This window comes from Citrus sinensis, chromosome 2 (genome assembly GCF_022201045.2).
Source record: "Citrus sinensis cultivar Valencia sweet orange chromosome 2, DVS_A1.0, whole genome shotgun sequence".
Classification (NCBI taxonomy): domain Eukaryota; kingdom Viridiplantae; phylum Streptophyta; class Magnoliopsida; order Sapindales; family Rutaceae; genus Citrus; species Citrus sinensis.
The window spans coordinates 12,477,392-12,499,099 of record NC_068557.1 but is presented as its reverse complement, the minus strand read 5'-3'; the positions used below and the strand labels follow the sequence as shown (position 1 = coordinate 12,499,099).

At 33.8% G+C, this 21,708-nt stretch overlaps 1 non-coding gene across 1 annotated transcript; it reads left to right on the top strand.

Annotated features, from left to right (window-relative positions):
• The first annotated feature begins 1,545 nt into the window (after positions 1-1,545).
• Positions 1,546-1,649, top strand: LOC112497339 (small nucleolar RNA R71). The gene has a single exon (XR_003064138.1). It is a non-coding gene; the product is annotated as a small nucleolar RNA R71 (small nucleolar RNA).
• Positions 1,650-21,708: the final 20,059 nt, after the last annotated feature.

Genomic DNA, 21,708 nt, shown 5'->3' with positions numbered 1-21,708 from the left:
GTTGCCAAGAAAGGTCAGCCTAGGATAATGGGGATGTGCTTCCTTGAATCCTGTATTGGTTGAGTGTCAATTACAATGAAATCAACAGGAAAATAAAACTTGTCTACCTGGATAAGCACGTCCTCTACAATACTACGAGGTATTTTCGTGGACCGATCTGCAAGTTCTAACACCACTAGAGTTGGGTGTAATTCTATCAATCCAAGTTTCACAAATACTGAGTAGGGTAACAGATTTACACTAGCTCCTAAATCCAATAAAGCATTCTCAATTGTGTGGTTCCCTATGCTACATGATATAGTGGGGGAACTCGAGTCTTTGCATTTTAAAGAAATTTTGTGTAGGAGTATAGAACTAACGTTTTCTGTTAAAAAGACCTTCTTTTGAATGTGAATGTTTCTCTTTTTAGTACAAAGGTCTTTAAGAAACTTGCCATAAGATGGAACTTGTTTTATAGCATCAAGTAAAGAGATGTTAACACTTACCTGTTTGAAGATTTCAAGAATCTCACATGTGGATTTTCCCTGCTTTCCTTTAGCTAACCTCTGAGGAAATGGAGCTTTGGGAACATATTCTCATGGATTGGTTTCTTCTTTCTCTTCCGATGGTGAATCCTCAACATTCACAGGTACAATTTGATTTTCTTTTCCCACTGACATCTCCACTTTGTTGTCGACTTCTTTTCCTTTTCGCAAGGTCATGACTGCTTTAACCTCTCCATGCTGTTGTGGTGAACTGGTACTTGCTTCATGTACTCTTTTAGGATTAGGCACTGGTTGACTTGGAAACTTGCCTTTCTCAACAGTCATTGCTAAGGTCTGAACTGAAGAAGCAAGTTATCCCACCATCTTTTCAAGGCTTGAAACTGATTGGGCTTGTGAGTTGAAGCTTGCTCTCATCTCATTTCGTATTTCATCAATGGTGCGGTTCTGTTGCTTGATCGTGGAGTGAGTAATATTTTTGAAATTATGGAGTGCATCCTCCCATGGTCTGGGTTGAGAGTAGTTCTGGTTCTGATTGTATGGTCTAAATGGTGGCTGAGAGGCTTAAGGAATTTGAGGAATTGGTTGCATTGGTGGAGCTGGAGCTACTGGTCCATTCTGTTGGAATCCTTGAGACCATGAAAAATTTGGGTAGTCTCTCCATCTAGGATTTTATGTGTTGGAGTATGGGTTGTAATTTGATGGCTTTCTCATTACACCTATGGCATTGGCTTGATCTGAGTATGAGTCATGGTCATGTGGTTTTATTGATTTAGCAGTCGTTAACGATGCTATTTGTCGAGAAAAACCTTCAATTATCGCTTTGACTTCTTTAATTTTTGAACTTGACTCGCCAATGTGAACCTCATTTACTCCCTTAATTCTTTTAGTGTTCCTAAGAAATCGACTCTGTTGTTGGGAATTATCCGCTTGTCGCTGGAAGAATTCCCAAATCTCTGATGCACTTTTTGACATTAGCTCTCCTCCACTTGTTGCCATTAGCTATTCTTGCACATTCGACAATAATCCCTCCAAAACGTATTGACATTGGCGTCATTTTTCGTACCCATGATGTGGACACTTCAAGAGTAGCCCATTGAATCGCTCCCATGTTTCGAAAAACTGCTCGTCTTCTCTCTGGGTAAACTCTGAAATTTTCCTGCGAATAGCATTGGTTTTATGCACTGGGAAATATTTATTTAAAAATTTTGTTACCATTTGTTCCCATGATGTAATGCTATTAGCAGGCAATGTATTGAGCCATTAACGAGGTCTATCCTTTGAAGAAAATGAGAATAGTCTAAGTTTAACATCATCATCTGAAAAATTCTCATATTTAAATGTTTGACAAACAGCATGAAAATCACTCAAATGATTATATGGGTCCTCATTTTCTAGGCCATAGAATGTTGGGAGATAATTTAGCACACTAGGTTTTAGTTCAAAACTCCTAGCAGCTACATTTGGGTATCTTATGCATGATGTGCTCAAATTAGCTAAGGGACTAAAGTAGTCCTTAAATGGCCTCTCATGTGGTGGTACTTGTTGTTGCAAATTCATTTTATTTTTAATGTATTTTTGTGTGCGTAGTGTTTTTTCTAATTCAAGGTCTATAGGCTAAAGATTAGGTAATAATGATCTTCGACCATGCACGCAAAGAACATAAATAAATAGGAACAAAACAAATAAAAATAAAGAAGAAGGAGAAATTACAGTACTTGTTAGCCTAAAGGACTACACATAATGTAATTTTGATGATAACAAACATGTGTCTTAAGTAAAAATAATAAATATTGTATTTCACGTTTTTACTAGTTTTTGAAAGATAATATTTATGCAAGTGAATCAAGTGCAATCAAGATTGAAGACACACTCAACGGACAACGGCGACATCAAGAATTGTCTACAGCTCAACGAACAAATTAGTGCGATAAATTCTTGTAAAGCCGGTATGATTTAATTGATGCATGATTTAGTATTTGAGAAGCTCAAGAGATTAATATAATTAAATACTTTTCATAAGCTAAAAGGTTTTATTTTTATAAAGTAAAGTATTTTGTGGAATTGAGTAATTTGGATTTAAATGCTAAGTTTTGAAATCTTTGATTTTAATAAGTATTATTATTAAATTTCAGAGTTGGATATTTTTACAAACATTTGAAATGTTTTGGGCCATACTATAATTTATGAATATTTTGGACTAAAGTGAAAGGTTTTGAAAACTTTGAAAAATATGGGTATTATGTTAAAAAGGACCTTTATGCGAAACAATAAAATCTTTGGGGCCATATCATAATTCTCAAAGTTTGGAAAAGACAATTATTTTTAGGAAGTTCTGAAATTGGACCTATTTGCAAAGTTTTCTAACATTTTGGGTCATAGTATAATTATAAAAAGTTTTGGGCTAAAGTGTAATTTAAGTGAACAACATTACTATAGCAAAATTCAAAAATAACGGTAATATCACTATTCCTGAGCGGCTAGCCGCTTAGGCGCTGAAATTTGTCTATAACGGCTAGTTTTCGGGCTTTCACTATAAAAACTCAACTCAAACTTCATTTTAAGAACTAACACAAGGAAAAACAATACCATATAACATATATTGAACTTCCATTTCGTAAATCATCATTTGTTGAATCATCATTGAGCTATAATTTGTTTATCCACTCTTAGAGAGAGTTTTTGTTGCAATTTTCATTTCTCATCAAATTGTGAGTGTATAAGTGTGGGAAACACTTGGGGTGAAGAGATTAGGGATATAATTTCTTGTTGTAAAGGTTCATTGACACCTTGGAAGTCAATTGTAAACATTTGAAGCCTTGGGAGGCTTGGATAATGAATTCCTCAAGCGGGTAAGCTTGGAGGCGTGGACGTAGGCGGGGATAGCCGAACCACGTAAAAATCCTTGTGTTTGTTTTCTCTTCTCTTACTCTTTTAATATTGTACATGATTGAATTTATTATTTTTTATTTGATTAAGGTGATAGATTAAAGTGTTGTGTGAATTGTATTGCATAAATTTTAAAATCCCAATTCACCCCCCTCTTGGGTTGCATAACTTGCATATTAGTACTAACCTTATCACGCTGTTAAAACCTTTCTATAAAAACAGTAAAACAAATACGTGAAATAAATTAACTAAAAATAAATTAATAAGATAAACAAAAATTACAAAGAAAAATAACTTGAAAATTAAATTACAAAACTTTAAAGAAGAGAAAAAGAAAATAAATTATTACCTCTAATCGCAGATTCGCTTTTTTTTTTTAATAAAAAAAATACAAGAAAATAAATAAAAGAAATTATTCATAAAAATTAATTTTACGAATTAAAATAACTTACCTCCCCGACAACGGTGCCAAAAACTTGTTGTGCAAATTTTATTAAACTCGCAAGTGCTCGAATCTATTGTAGAATAGATTAATGGTGACGAATGTCGATCCCACGAAGAGCTGGATTTTAATTATATGTAGAATTAATTTTGTATGAGGGTGGTTGGATTTGTGGTGAAAGTGACTTATATTATCCTAAAATTGGAATTGAAATGGCGAGAATAAATTAAAGAGAAATATATTGAAATGACGTACTTGGGTATCTGGATCCGTATCAACATGCACCATGGGCTAAATATTCCTTATTAATGCTAATTAAATCATGAGGGGGGTTTCCACACCTCATGAACCACGCTCTAATCAATATGGTGCTAAGGGCTTATCGTGCCAAATAATAATAACCTTATACTAGGGAGCTGGTGAAACCAAGGCGGTATCTAGACAAGATTATTATTATTTGTCGACGAGAAGTCAAAACATCCACAAAAACTAGAGGGGAAGAGAAAATAAATTTACCAAATAAAGCTCATGACACATGTTAAGACTTCACCTTCAACCTAAGCTTGAAAGAAAATTAGCTACTCATAATTAAATTAGGGGCAAAATGAAAATTTATTAAAATACGTAGAAAATACAAGATGGAGAAGGAATTATAGAAAATGGAATCCAAAAATGGATTCAGAGATGCCAAATTAGGGGGGGCCCATTTTTATGGATACATTGAGTAAATCATGGCCATTAGATTAAAAACAGTTTGGACGCTCAAGATTGTGCCACGTCATCAGTCAACAGTACGCAGTTTGACCATGCGGTTTGAACAGTGACACGGTTTGGTTGAAAATAATTCTGTGTATATGCATGTACCGTACGCGTAATTTTTGGTCCACTAACATACTGCCACGTCACCAATCAACAGTACATAAGAATTTTAGTCCAAAAGAATCGTGACACCTCATCAGTCAATGCCACATCATTGGTCGATGCCACATCATCGATCCGTCTATGTGAATAGTGTCGTGAACAGTAACGTAGACAGTACTGTACATGTGAACAATGCCATTTTTCCTTTTATGCTCCTCCTAAGGTTTTCGACCATCCTGAGTTCAAAAGTGATGTCTGTTTTGCCGTCTGATCTCTCGTTCATTGTGAAATGACCATAATGCCCCTAAAATATATAAAATACTTAATTAAAATAAAAAACACGTAATTAAATCACAAGAAGCTTAAATACATAAAAGTAAGGGTGTTAGTAAGACTTGAAATGTAAAATGACGATTTTCTCCTTTATAAATATATATTTTCTAACACTCAACACAAGGCAGTGTGCTTAGTTCGGGCACACCTCTGTGAAGGTAGTCTTGTGGCTATTGATAGTTTTGGGAGAAAAGAAATGGGCAGAAAGGAGATTGGAGAGTCTAGAGAGTGATTGGAAGTTGAGATTTGACTGAAAATTGAGGAAAATTTGGTTAAAAATGGCAAGAACAATGCAGCTGGTTCTAGGGTTTTAATTTTGGGATTTAAAAATTTTTAAATCGAAAACAAGTTTTAATCGGTTAAAAAGGTTCTAAATAGGATAAAAATGGTTTGTAATGCTTCAATTTGGTGAAAAATGACAAGAAAAATGATGGATTTGAAAGAAAGAAACAGGTGCAGTCGCGGGTTGAGAGAGAAAAAGAGTTAAGGGTAAAACGAAATGAGGAAGAAAATGGGTCACTGTGCACTTATCGCAGGATAACGACGGGCCGTTATAGAGATATCGATGAACCGACAGCATCCAGAGAGCTTCCCAAAAATTTTCTTGCAAACGGCGAGCTGTTAGTGAACTATCGACGAGCCGACAACGTTCAGAGAGCTTGTTAAAAATTTTCTTTCAAATGGCGAGTCGTTATCTGAGATATCGGCAGACCGACAGTGTCAAGAAAGCTTGCCAAGGTTTCTGCGCCAAAACGGTTAGCCATTTATAGTGATAACAGCAATATGTTTTCTACAACTTATGATTTCGCACATGTATATTGATATTTGGCCAGTAAATAATACATTCCAAGATCATTTTATTGATCTAAAAACATTTTAAGGGCCAGTCTAATGCATAATTCATGAACATCTATGTATTTCGACAATTAATTCATACACATTTTCAAAAGTACACACATTCCACTTGTATATCATGATTAAGCATTTCATAGATATTAAATCGTCAAATCATAAATCAATCAATTTTAATAGTCTCATAACATGAATAGAGATGTTAATGCGAAAATTTCATCATCCCAAGTTCATGCTGAATTTTTTAAAATTGTTCTTCGCAAAGAGGTTTTGTAAAAATATCGGTAAGTTATTTTTCCATAGAAATAAACTCTAATGCAATATCTCCCTTTTGAACATGATCTCTCAAGAAATGATGTCTAATTTCTATATGCTTGGTTCTATAGTGCTGAATGTAATTCTTTGAAAGATTTATAGCACTAGTATTATCACACTTAATGGGAATTTGTTCAAGATTTATGCCATAATCTCTAAGTGTTTGTTTCATCCAAAGTGCTTGTGCACAACAACTTCCGGCGGTGATATCTTCAGCCTCGGTGGTTGAGAGTACAACATAATTTTGTTTCTTACTAAACCATGAAACAAATGAATGACCTAGTAAATGGCAAGTTCCACTAGTGCTTTTCCTATCAACTTTGTATCCAGCAAAATCCGCATCCGAATAACATGTTAAATCTATATGAGTTCTTTTAGGATACCAAAGGCCAAGATCTATGGTTCCACTTAAATAACGGAAATTCTTTTTACAGCAAGTAAATGAGATTTCTTGGGACATGATTGAAATCTTGCACAAAAAAATACACTAAACATGATATCGGGTCTACTTGCGATTAAGTAAAGTAAAGATCCGATCATACCTCGATACGTTTTGATATCCACTTCTTTGTCTTTTTCATCTTTGTCAAGCTTAGTTATTGTGCTCATTGGAGTGCTTTTGGTCTTTGAATCATCAATGCCAAATTGCTTGAGTATGTCTTTCACATACTTGGCTTGATTTATGAAAATTCCTTCCTCATTTTGTTTTATTTGTAGCCTAAGAAAGTACTTCAACTCTCCCATCATACTCATTTCAAATTCTTTACTCATACAAGATGAAAATTCTTTACACAACAATTCATTAGTAAAACCAAAAATAATATCATCAACATAAATTTGAACAACAAGAATATCTTGGTTCTTATGCTTAACAAAGAGAGTAGTATCCGCTTTACCCATCGAAAAATCGTTATCCAATAAGAAATTCTTAAGCCTAGCATACCATGCTCTAGGTGCTTGCTTTAATTCATACAATGCTTTTAACAACTTATAAACATGATTTAGAAATTTTTCATTTTTAAAATCAGGGGGTTGTTTCACATAAACTTACTCCATAATATAGCCATTTAAGAATGCACTTTTGACATCCATTTGAAATAAAATAAAATCTTTATGACATGCAAATGCTAATAGTATCATAATGGATTCTAGTCTAGCTACGGGTGCAAATGTTTCATCAAAATCAATTCCCTCTTCTTGGTTGTAACCTTGAGCTACTAGTCTAGCTTTATTCCTTACAACCACACCAGATTCATCCATTTTATTTCTAAATACCAATTTAGTGCCTATAATGGAATGATGTTCTGGTTTAGGAACTAATTCCCACACATTATTTCTCTCAAATTGATTTAACTCCTCTTGCATTGTCATAATCCAAGATTCATCATTTTCTACATCCGCAAAGGATTTTGGTTCAATTTGAGATATGAATCCAGTATGCTCACAAGTATTTCTAAATGATGATCTAGTTGTTATGCTACTTGAGGGATCTCCTAAAATCAAGTCCTTAGGATGAGAAGAAACATGCCTCCACCCCTTGGGGAGTGATTGAGATGTACCTTCATTTTGCTCTACATTCGTTTCTTCATGTTGCTCATCTTGATTCCCATGAGATGCATCCTTTTGGTTATCTTTTGATGACTCTTTTTGTAATTCCTCATCTGCATCACTATCAACAATAACTTTCTTCGTAGAGGAGGGGTTAGATTCATCAAACGTAACATGCATAGATTCTTCCACAACTAGAGTTCTTTTGTTATAAACTCTATAAGCTTTGCTTGAGTTTGAATACCCAAGAAAAATGCCAACATCGGATTTTGAATCAAATTTGCCAAGATTATCTTTTGTGTTCAAAATAAAACATTTGCATCCAAAAACTTTAAAATAACTAATGTTGGGTTTTCGATCTTTCCAAAGCTCAAATGGAGTTTTATTAAGATGAGGTCTAATCAACACATGATTTAAAACATAACAAGTGGTGTTGACGGTCTCGGCCCAAAAATACTTAGGCAAAGAATTTTCATTTAACATGGTCCTAGCAATTTCTTGAATGGATCTATTCTTTCTCTCAACAACTCCATTTTGTTGTGGAGTTCTAGGTGATGAAAATTGATGCACAATGCCTAGATTATTGCAAAAGGTTTCAAATGCATAGTTTTCAAACTCTCCTCCATGATCACTTCTAATGCATGCAATACCATACCCTTTTTCATTTTGAATTTTCTTACAAAGCACTTTAAAAGCATCAAGAGCATCATCCTTATTAGCTAAGAATAATACCCATGTGTATCTTGAAAAATCATCAACAATTCCAAAAGCGTAATATTTTTCACTCAAGCTAGCATACCTTGAAGGTCTAAATAAATCTATATGAAGTAATTGAAGCGGTTTTGAAGTAGAAATATGATTTTTGCTTTTAAAAGAGGTTTTGATTTGTTTACCAAATTGACATGCTTACAATTTTTATCTTTTTGAAAACCGATTTTTGGAAGACCTTTGATTAAATCATTTTTGGAAATCTTTGAAATTAAATCCATGCTTGCATGTCCTAGTCTTCTATGCCATAACCAACCATCATCATGCAATGTCGAAAAACATTTATCATTAGTAGATGCACATTCTATGTCAATGGTATAAACATTACCATATCTATTTCCAATAAATAAAATCTTGTTATCACATGCATTCTTAATAACACATCTAGATTTATCAAAAGCAACTTTATAACCTTTGTCACACAATTGACTAATACCAATCAAGTTGTGTTTTAAGTTTTCAACTAAACATACATTTTCAATTAGGGTTGACGAAATTTTACCGATATTTCCAATTCCGAGAATCTTTCCCTTTAAATTGTCTCCAAAAGAAACATCTCCACTGTTTTCGATTTTGGTGAAACTTGAAAACCATGCATAGTTTCCGGTCATATGCCTTGAACAATCACTATCCAAGTACCATTTATTTTTCTTCTTCTTTAAGCCTTGTGGAGAAAATCTCAAGTCTTAGGTACCCAAAACTTTTTGGGTCCTTGAATGTTAGCAATGGTTATTTTTGGAACCCAAATACATTTCCCACCATAATATACATTTCTTTTCACTGGACATCTATTTTTCATATGACCATCTTGATTACAATAATGACATACGACTTGATTGTTAATAGATGTACTCTTCACAAAGTAGTTTTATAATACTTTTGTTTCAAATTAGGCTTATAGCCAAGTCCTCCTTTATCAAATACACATTTTTGTGAATTAAGCAAGTTCTCCAACATCTTTTGCCCGTTTGTAAATTTTAGCACAATTTCATTTAGTTCATTATTCTTCTTCTTAAGCACTTCATTCTCTTTCATCAATTCATCTACATGTGCATGCATTCTTTTTACCAATTTTCATCAACTCATTTGTAATTCTTTAAAAGCATCATAGGTAGGATCACTTACCTCATTGAGATCATCATCATCTCCTACTGCCATAAGTGCTAGGTTTGATACTTCTTGTGATTCTTCTTCATCACTTGAATCTTTATCGCTATCATCCCAAGTAGCAACCATGGCTTTCTTCTTGAGTTTTTTGAGAAGTGGGCATTCTGATCTTATATGGCTGGGCTTTTTGCATTCATAGCATATGATTACCTCTTTCTTCTCCTGTTGGTTCTTGAGGTTTCTAAATTTTCTTCGCTCACCAGTTTTCTTGAAAAATTTTCTGAACCTCCTTGCTAGCATAACCAATTCCTCATGATCCGGTTCACTTTCCCCATCACTTTCATATTTTGAGGCTTTGAGAGCAATGCTTTTCTTTTTCTCCTCATTGCATTTTTCTGCTACCACGTCTCTTCATAAGAGATAAGAGAGACAATTAAATCATCAATAGGTAAGGTATTTAAATCTTTGGCTTCCTCAATTGCAGTTCTCTTATGTCTCTATTCTTTTAGAAGTGACCTAATGATTTTCTTGACTTTCTCACTATTCGAAAAAATCTTTCCTAGGCTACTATGTTTGTGAATCGTGTATACATAGAATACACATTTTCATTTTGTTCCATTTGGAACAATTTGTATTGACGAGTGTATCTACTAATTTTAGACTCTTTAACTTGATTTGTCCTTTCATAGACAACTTCAAGTTTATTCCATATTTCTTGAGCACTCTCACAACTAGATACTCTATGAAATTCTTTCTTATTTAGAGCACAAAATAAAGCATTCATTGCCTTAGAGTTTAAAGACATTTTTTTCTTTTCTAACTCACTCCATTGACTTGACGATTTAGGAATAGCATCTCCTACTTCATTTTTAATCATAGGCATGAATGGACCATCACAAACAACTTCAAAAATTTCGTAATTTAAGGCTTGCAAATAAATTCTCATTCTAGTTTTCCAATATGGGTAGTCATTACCATCAAGGAATGGTGGCCTAGTTGTGGATTGTCCTTCTCTAAAGGTAGAGTCATTTTGGATTGCCATGGATCTTTTACTCTAAACGATTAAGTCCTAAAATGAGAACAAAGCTCTGATACCAAATGAAATACTACCTAAGCAACTCAAGAGGGGGGTGAATTGGGTTATTAAAAATTAAGCTAAGCAAACCACACAATAATTTAATCTATTGCTTTAATGAAATAAAAAAAACAATAAATTTAATTAAGCAAGATAATAAAAGAGTAAGGGAAGAGAAATCAAACACGTGATTTTTATGTGGTTCAGTTAACCGTGCCTACGTCCACGCCTCCAAGCTCACCGGGCTTGAGGATTCCACTAAGCAAGTCTCCAAGGCTTCAACCGCTCTTACAATTGACTTTCAAGGTGTCAATAAACCTTTACACAAAGAGAATATCCCCAATCTCTTATCCTAAGTGTATCCCAACACTTACAACCTCTCAATTTGATTTTCAAAAATATTACAAAAATAAATCTCTCTCTTACACAATGTGTTTGGTTACAAATGAAAATCTAAAGTGTGAGTAAGTGAAATGAATACAAGAATTTAAGGCTCAATGAAAGTTGTATGCTCAATAATTTGCATAAAGATAACTGTTGGAATCGTTGAAGTTTTAATTTGATTGAACTTATTTATAGTTGGAGCTAAAAACTAACCATTATTGACTTTCTGCTCACTATCAGATTGGCATTAACTAGATGTCGGATCGTCGTTTTGACTGGTCAATATGATTGTTGGGCTGAATTTTTAAATTGTCGGATCACTGTTAATGTCCAGAGGCTACTCTTCAATTCTGTTCGATGTCGGCTAGCCGTTATCAAGATGTCGGTTCGCCGTTTGCTACAGTGAACTATTTTGTAAATTTATAGTTTGGCCCTAAAACTTTATAGAATTATACTATAACCTAAAACTTTATAAAACTTGTCAAATAAGTCCATTTTTCAGAATTTTAAGCAATATTTGCTAATTTCAAAGTTCTCAAAACGTTTTCAATTTAAATCATTAACATGAAGATCAAAAAGTTACTTTTTATTGAATATAAAGCCTTTTATGGTATGAAAACTATATGAAAGAATAATTTGAGCTTTTAAATCAATCTTAATCAAGTTTGTTATCATCAAAATCAATATTAAAGAAATATTTATGTTAACACTCTAGGAGCCCTAGGAAAGACCTTTTCAAATAGCGAGAAAGTTAAGAAAATCATTAGGTCGCTACTTAAGGAATTGAGACAAAAAAGGACTGCCATTGAGGAAGTCAAAGATTTAAATATCTTACCTATTGATGATTTAATTGGTTCTCTCATTCCATATAAAGAAGATTTGGCAGCAGAAAAAAAACATGAGAAAAAAAAGAAAAGTATTGCTCTCAAAGCCTCAAAACATAAGAGTGATGAAGAAAACAAGCTTGATGATGAGGAGTTGGCTATATTGGCTAGAAGATTTAGAAAGTTTTACAAGAAGACTAATGAACGGGGAAAGTTCAGAAACTACAAAAATAAAATGGAGAAGAAAGAGCCAATTACTTGCTATGAATGCAAGAAGCCCGAACACATACGACGAAATGTCCTCTCCTCAACAAACTCAAGAAGAAAGCTATGGTGGCCACATGGGATGATAGCGATGGGGAAACAAGCGATGATAAAGAGCAACAAGAGATGACAAATTTAGCTCTCATGGCTTTTGGGGAATAATCATGTGATGAACTCGATGAGGTAAATGATTTTCCTACATATGATGAGTTACATAATGCTTTCAAAGAATTGCATGATGAATGGATAAAAATTAGTAAAAAGAATGTATGTCTTAAAAAGAAAATGGTAGAGCTCAAAGATGAAAATGAATCTCTAAGTACAAAGATTACATGCCTAGAATTAGAGAATAAAGCATTGCATGATAAAATTGCATTATCAAATGAGAAACCTAGTACTTCACATGAGCATCTAGAATCACACATAGATAACTTGAAAAATGAAAATGAAATACTTAAGAAGAATAACAATGAATTAAATGAGATTGTTTTAAGATTTACAAATGGGCAAAAAATGTTGGATAATTTGCTTCATTCACAAAAATGTGTGTTTGATAAAGGAGGACTTGGCTATAAACCTAATTTGAAACAAAAGTATTATAAGAACTACTTTGTGAAGAATACATCTATTAACAATCAAGTTGTATGTCATTATTGTAATCAAGATGGTCATATGAAAAATAAATGTTCAGTGAAGAGAAATGCATATTATGGTATGAAATGTGTTTGGGTTCCAAAAGGAACCATTACTAACTCTCAAGGATCCAAAAATATTTGGGTACCTAAAACTTGAGACTTTCTCTGCAGGGCTTGAAGAAGAAGAAGAATAAGTGGTACTTGGACAATGGTTATTCAAGACACATGACGACGAATTATTCTTGGTTTTCAAGTTTTACCAAGATTAAAAATGGTGGAGATGTATCGTTTGGAGATAATTTAAAAGGAAAAAGCATTGGTATTGACAATGTCGGTAATGTATCCTCTACTGTTATTGAAAATGTGTGTTTAGTTGAAAACTTAAAACACAACTTGCTTAGCATTAGTCAATTATGTGATAAAGGATATAGAGTTATCTTTAATGAATCAAAATATGTTATTGAGAATGCATGTGATGGTAAGGTTTTGTTTGTAGGAAATAGATGTATTAATGTCTATACCATTATTATAGATTGTGCATCTATAAATGATAAATGTTTCTTTGCATTGCATGATGACGGTTGGTTATGGCATAGAAGATTAGGTCATGCAAGTATGAATTTGATTTCAAAAATCTCGAAAAATGATTTGGTTAAAGGTCTTCCAAAAATTAGTTTTCAAAAAGATAAAGTTTGTAAAGCTTGCCAATTTAGAAAACAAATCAAAACTTCTTTCAAAAATAAAAATCATATCTCTACTTCAAAACCACTTCAAATTCTTCACATAGATTTATTTAGACTTTCTAGATATGCTAGTTTAAATGGCAAATATTATGCATTTATGATTGTGGATGATTACTCTAGATACACATGTGTATTATTCTTAGCTAATAAGGATGATGCCTTTGATGCATTCAAAATTTTCTGTAAAAAGGTTCAAAATGAAAAAGGTTATTCTATTACTTGCATTAGAAGTGACCATGGTGGAGAATTTGAAAATCATACATTTGAGAATTTTTGTAATGATTTTGGCATTAAGCATCAATATTCATCACCTAAGACTTCACAACAAAATGGAGTTGTTGAAAGAAAGAATAGGTCTATTCAAGAAATGGCTAGGACCATGTTGAATAAAAATGCTTTACCAAATATTTTTAGGCTGAAGCCGTCAACACCGCTTGTTATGTTTTAAATCGGGTGCTGATTAGACCTCATCTCAATAAAACTCCCTATGAGCTTTGGAAAGATAGAAAACCCAACATTAGTTATTTCAAAATTTTTGGATGCAAATGTTTTATTTTTAACACAAAAGATAATCTTGGTAAATTTGATCCAAAATTTGATGTTGGTATTTTTTTTTTTTTGTTATTCAAACTCAAGCAAAGCTTATAGAGTGTATATAAAAAAACTTTGGTTGTGGAAAAGTCTATGCATGTTACATTTGATGAGTCTAATCTTTCCTCTACGGAGAAAGTTGTTGTGGATGGTGATGTATATGAAAAGCTATAAGAAGAGTCATCAAAGGATAGCCAAAAGAATGCAGAAAACCAAGAATAGCAACATAAAGAGGAGAATGCGAAGCAAAATGAAGGTACGTCTCAATCACTCCTCAAAGAATGAATGTATGTTTCTGCTCACCCTAAGGATGTAATTTTAGGAGATCCCTCATGAGGTGTAACCACTAGATCATCACTTAGGAACACATGTGAGCATGCTGCATTCATTTCTCAAATTGAACCAAAATCGTTTACGGATGTAGGAAATGATGAATCTTGGATTATGGCAATAGACGGAGAGTTGAATCAATTTGAGAGAAATAATGTATGGGAATTAGTTCTTAAACCAGAACATCAATCCATTATAGGAACCAAATGGGTATTTAGAAATAAAATGGATGAATCTGGTGTGGTTGTAAGAAATAAAGCTAGACTAGTGGCTCAAGGTTACAACCAAAAAGAGGGAATTGATTTTGATGAAACATTTGCACCTGTAGCTAGACTAGAATCCATTAGAATGCTCTTAGCTTTTGCATGTCATAAAGATTTTATTTTATATCAAATGGATGTCAAGAGTGCTTTCTTAAATGGTTATATTATGGAGGAAGTTTATGTGAAACAACCTCCTGGTTTTGAAAATGAAAAATTTTCAAATCATGTGTATAAGTTATCTAAGGTATTATATGTATTAAAACAAGCACCTAGAGCATGGTATGGTAGGCTTAAAAACTTCTTGTTAGATAACAATTTTTCGATGGGAAAAGCGGACACAACTCTATTTTTTAAGCATAAGAACCAAGATATATATATTGTTCAAATTTATGTTGATGACATTATCTTTGGTTCTACTAATGAATTGTTGTTTAAAAAATTTTCATCCTGTATGAGCAAAGAATTTGAGATGAGTATGATGGGAGAGTTGAAGTACTTCCTTGGACTCCAAATCAAACAAAACGAAGAATGAATTTTCATAAATCAAGCCAAGTATGTGAAAGATCTACTCAAAAGATTTGGCTATGATAATGGAACGGAAAAAAAGCACTCAATGAGTACTACCATAAAGCTAGACAAAGATGAGAAAGGTAAGGAATTTGACATCAAGACTTATCGAGGTATGATTAGATCCTTACTCTACTTGACTGCTAGTAGACCTGATATTATGTTTAGAGTATGCTTGTATGCTAGATTTCAATCTTGTCCTAAAGAGTCACACATGCTTGCTGTCAAACGAATTTTTTGATATTTGATTAGCACTATTAATCTTGGCCTTTGGTATCCTAGGGGAACTCATATTTACTTAACTTGTTATTCGGATGTCGACTTTATCGTATATAAGGTTGATAGAAAATATACTAGTAGAACATGTCACTTCCTAGGTCATTCACTTGTCTCTTGGTGTAGTAAGAAACAAAACTCGGTTGCACTTTTAACCACCGAGGCAGAATATATTGCCGCAGGTAGTTGTTGTGCACAAATTTTTTGGATGAAACAAACCCTTAGAGACTATGGTATTAAACTCGATTAAATACCTATCTTGTGTGACAATACGAGTGCTATTAATCTATCTAAGAATCCCATTCAACATTCTAGGACTAAGTATATAGAAATTATGCATCATTTTCTTAGAGATCATGTTCAAAACGGAGATATTGTGATTAAATTTGTTTCCACTGAAAATCAACTTGCGGATATCTTTACAAAACCTCTTAGTGAAGAGCATTTTATAAAGATAAGACATTAGCTTGCAATGATGAATGTTGCATCTTGAATTATGAATTGTTGATTAAGCTGATGTGTTTATTCTTGTATGCATTTATGTTTCATTTAATTTTAAATGGCTTATTGAAAAGTTTTAAATCACAAAATGATTTAAAATTGATCAATTTTTAAGCCAAAAATAAATTTGTGTGTATAATACAAGTCTAAGAGCTTACCAAAATTCAGTAAGAGTCAAAATGAGTTCCAAAGATTAACCGGTATATCGCTTCTATCAACTGAAAAATCATTTTTCTTAATGATTATTCTCTGGATCAAATTCGGATAACTGGATTCTGAAAATCAGTAAGCCGGATTGGCTTTGGTTGCTCTCGGGTTAAGTTCCAGATAACCGGATTGGAAAACCGGTAAACCGGTTAAGAAAGTTTTGTTTCTAGACAGAAATCGGTCAACCGGTTATGAAATCTGGAAAGCCGGATTCGGTTTGGAACTTACTGGACACAAACCGGGCATTCGGTTATGAAATCCAGAAAGCCGGATTTGCAAAACTTCTTTTCTGCCTCAAAATCAAACAGTCGGTTCTTCAAACCTGTAAGCAGAATTACTTTTGAAAAATTTTTGGAAAACTGGTTTTGGTTTTTGAAGTCATTGCGTCACAACTGGATAACCGGTTATCTAATCCGAAAAGCTAAATTTGCAAACCCCTTTTCTGCCTCAAAACCGGACAGTCGGTTCCTCTATCCGGAAATCCAGATTTGCGTAACTAACTCACTGTCCAACAATCGGATAACCGGTTAGTGCTATCCGGATAACCGAATTCGCGAATATAAAAGTTGTTTTTCTTCTTCCTTCTTTCGGTAAACCGGATATCATTTTCTTTCTAAAAACCGTTTCTTCCTTCATTCTTTTTCACTCCAAAATCCATCATTTCCACTCGTTTTCGATTCAAATTGATTCATAAATCTTATTCCCCATCCATTCTTATGGCCGAAATCATCTTTCAAATCCATTTTCCACATCAAACTCACTAGATCTGAAATCAAACCTAGGGTTTCCAACGAATTTTCTCTATCTAGATTTCTTCCTCTTAAGTCATTTTTGAATCGAAATTGCACCTCAAAATCTCTTTCAATCCTCATCATCGCCCTTCTCATTGCCTCATTTCACTTCAAATTACTTAAAATCATCATGTCCAGCTCGCGACCGGTTCGAGGAAAAGGCAAAGAACCGGTTCAACAAACCAAACTGTCACGGCAAGCAGGGGGCACCTCCAATCAATCCAACGTTGAGTCTACACACTTTCAGAATAAGCATTTAGTCAAACGATTTCACCAAAGCTTCATGACCCATGAGGTACTTTTTACATTTTTCGTTTTACCGGATTGGCTTCATAGTCTCAATATTAGTCATAGAAATTTGTATCAATTGTTGGAAGAAGTTGGTTGGATTAATGCACTTATGATTGAGGAGAATGTGTATCCCGACTTGGTGAAAGTGGTTTACTCGAATATGGACATTTCCGAGGAGAAAAAGAATCGAGTAATCACCAATGTTGGAGGAGTGTTGATTGATTTTGATGTTTCGGAGTTAAATTCTATTATAGAAACCTACAATTATGGCTTAGAAATTTTCTCGCCTAAGAAATCTCCCAAACTTGATAGTTATGTTCATGTTGATGCCGTTAGAAATATATGCCGGCGTAATGACCTTTCAGTTGAAAATTGAAACATTCATTTTCGCACTCAATGCCTCTGTCTCCAAACTCAGATTTTGCTACGTTTTATTTAGTGCATTGTACTTCTTAGATCAGGGCATTTGGATAAGGTTTCCCATATGGATGTTGCTTTAATTGATTGTATCCTTAGACGTCGTCCGATTAATTTGGGGTATACCATTATCCAAACTATGCTTTCCATTCCTAACTTGATTACCCGTTCCCTTTTGTATGATCATTTTATCACTCGGATCCCTAAATACTTTAAGGTTCCGATTAGTGAACCATCATGTAAACCTTTTAAGAGTATTAGGGATGAAGCTGTATATGCCTTAGGATTTGAGTGGAAAAATAGAACTTGGGTAAAATTCACTGACAACAAGTTCACTTTTCTTGCTCCGAGTGATGATCGGCCACTCAACATTGTGGTTCCTATTAATCAACTTCCTGATTTCTCACTTCCATTTCGAGGCCAGGGTAGACGCCGAGACCCTCCAGTGTCTGCCTCTACACCCGCTTCATCACCTCTAGAGCCTCTAGCCTTTGAAGAGGTTATTCGTCAGCAGCTTATGGATGAGGTGCGAACCCTTTCCGTATGGCAGACCGACTTGGAGCAGCACATACTTGCAGAGCACCAGCGCCTTTCACAGCAGCATCAACAGCTCATTCATGGACAGCGCCTCCTCTTTGAGCACTTCGGCATTCCATATCCATAGCCACCTCCATCACCACTATCCTCACCACCTCAGTAGTCTCTTATGCTTGTATTTGGACACAGCAACATTTCATTTACTGCTTTATGTTCTTTTATTTTCATTTAGATTTTATGGATATTGTTATGTTGGATTATATGTCTGTTTTGGATGATATAGATTTGATATGGTTGATTGTTATGTTCTTTACTTCTATTTTGGATAACTTTGAACTAATATGCTTGCCTTGAGATTTTGATGATTGATAGGGGGAGTTTTTACTCTTTTTTATTATGAAGGGGGAAGATATAATATGGAAGGGGGAGATATGGTAGATATGATTGTTATGAAACATTTTCATATGCATTTATGCAGGGGGAGTCTTTTAAATAATTTTCAAATTAGTTTTTAATCTTGTATTGATTAAGGAGAACTCTTCATAACTAAATCAAATTTTTATAATGTGTTTTGTCATCATAAAAAATGGGGAGATTGTTAGCCTATAGGGCTATAAATGTTGATTTTGATGATAACAAACCACATGTTTTGGATAAATAAATATTTACACATTGTGCTTTTATAACAAGAAAATGATTTTTATGTTATTAGAGTGTTTTTCAAGATGTGGAATAAAGTGAAAGGATTTTGTCATCTTTGATTTTAATAAATATTATTTTGAATTTCGAATTTGGACCTAATTGAAAATATTTAAATATTTTGGGCCATTCTATAATTTCACATATCTTGGGCCATATCATAGTTTCAAAAATTTTTAGGATTAACAAAGTATTATTTAAAAATTCTGAAATTAGACTTATTTGAAAATTTTCATAACATTTTGGGTCATAGTATAGTTATATAAAGTTTTTGGGTCAAACTTTAATTTTTAAAAAAAGTTCACTTTAGTAGTTACTGTAGCAAGCGGCTAACCGGATTTGACAAGCGAAAGACCGAATTTTGGGCAGTAGCTTATGGGAATGAAAGCGGCTATCCAGATTTCAAAAGCAGCATACTGGATGTTCTAAAATTCAAATTTTTGCTATAACGGTAACATAAAAGCGGCTAACCGAATTCTGAAAGCGGCAAGCCAGTTATCATCAGAAAACACATAACGACTAGTTTTGAGGCTCAAACTATATAAACTCAAATCAAATTCATTTTCAAGCTCTCTTACAAGCAAAAACAAAAAGCACACAACATATATTGAGCTCTCATTTCGCAAATCATTATACATTGAATCATATTTGTTCTGCAATTTGTATATCTTCTCTTTAAGAGAGTTTTTGTTGTAATTTTTATTTCCTCCTCAAATTTGTGAGTATTTAAGTGTGTGAGACACTCGAGTGAAGAGATTTGGAGATAATCTCTTTGTTGTAAAGGTTCATTGACACCTTGAAAGTCAATTGTAAGCATTTGAAGCCTTAGAAGGCTTGGATAGTGAAATCCTCAAGCTTGGATTGCTTGGAGGCGTGGACGTAGGCAGGGATTGCCGAACCACGTAAAAATTCTTGAGTTTGCTTTCTCTTTCCCTACTAATTTATTATTGTGCTTTTATTGAATTTATTTTTTTCAAATTTTATTAAGGCATTAGATTGGATTGTTGTTTGGTTTGATTAGGATAAGTTTTAAAATACCAATTCACCCCCCTCTTAGGTTACATAACTTGTATTTTAGAAATGTTATCAGTTCTTTAACATTGGTCACAAGTGTTGTAGAATGCTTGCCAAAATGTCCACCAACTTCACGAGAATGACAATGTTGTAGAATGCTTCTCATTTATTCTTCCGTCATACATCGTCGAATGATTTGGTCTGAACAATACTTATACAAGAACAGATATTCCCAAAGATAATACTTTACATCTGAGAGAAATTTCTTTTTTTTTTGACTTGATAAATCAGAAGGAACAATGGCGCTCGCTAAATAGTTCACAAAATTTGCATACCATGGTGCATTGCAAGTTTGAAGAGGTAGCAGTTTTTCATCAGGAAATTCTTCGGTGATTGAAACCATTGCATTATCCCCTCGCTCTCCCTGCTCTAACAGAGATAAATGATCTGCCACCAGATTTTCAGATCCCTTCCTATCCTGAATCTCTAAATCAAATTCTTGTAGTAAAAGTACCTAACGGATCAGTCTTGGTTTTGCATTTGCCTTTGTGAATAGATACTTGAGAGCTGAATTATCAGTGTAAAATATCACCTTGGAGCAAATCAAACATGAGTCGAATTTTTCAAATGCAAACACAACGACCATAAACTCTTTCTCACTAGTAGCATAATTCAATTGCGCATCTATCAGAGTTTGACTTGCATAGTGAATAACATGCAACATATTTTTATATCACTACCCCAAAACTGCTCCAATAGCATAATCACTTGCATCACACATAACCTCGAAAGGTAGATCCTAATCTGGAGCTATAATAATTGGAGTTGAAATTAGTTTTTCTTTGAAAGTGTTAAAAGCCTGCAAACACTAGTTGGTAAAATTGAAAGGCACATCCTTGAGTAAAAAACTGTACAAGGGTTTCGTTATCGTTGAAAAATCTTAAATAAAACGTCGATAAAACCCGGCATACCCTAGAAAACTTCTTACAGCTTTCACAATAGTCGGTGGTGGCAACTTCTCAATGACTTTTATCTTTACCCTATCAACTTCAATTCCTTTAGCTGAAATACGATGACCTAGTACAATGCCTTTTTGCACCATAAAGTGACATCTTTCTCAATTCATAACCAAGTTAGTCTCCTCACATCATTGTAAAACTAGATCTAAATTGTTCAGACAATGATCAAATAAAGATCTAAAAATTGAGAAATCATCCATAAACACCTCAATAAATCTCTCCACCATATTAGAAAATATAGCCATCATGCAACGCTAAAAGGTGGTTGGTGCATTGCATAAGTCGAATGGCATTCTTCTATAACCAAATGTTCCATAAGGACATGTGGAGATAGTTTTCTTTTGATCTTCTAGTGCTATAGGGATTTGATTATGGCCTAAATATCCATTTAAAAAGAAATAGTAGACATGGCCAGCAAGTCTCTCTAACATCTAATCAATAAAAGGCAGCGGAAAGTGGTCTTTTCTAGTAGTTGCATTAAGCTTTTTGTAATCCATGCGTACCCACCAACATATGACTATCCTTGTTGGGATAAGTTCATTATTTTCATTCTTCACGACCATCATTCCTCCCTTCTTTGGTACCATTTGCACTCGACTGACCCATGAACTATCAAAGATTGGATAAATTATCCCAACATCCAATAATTTAAGCACCTCTGCCTTAATTGTTAACATGTATAT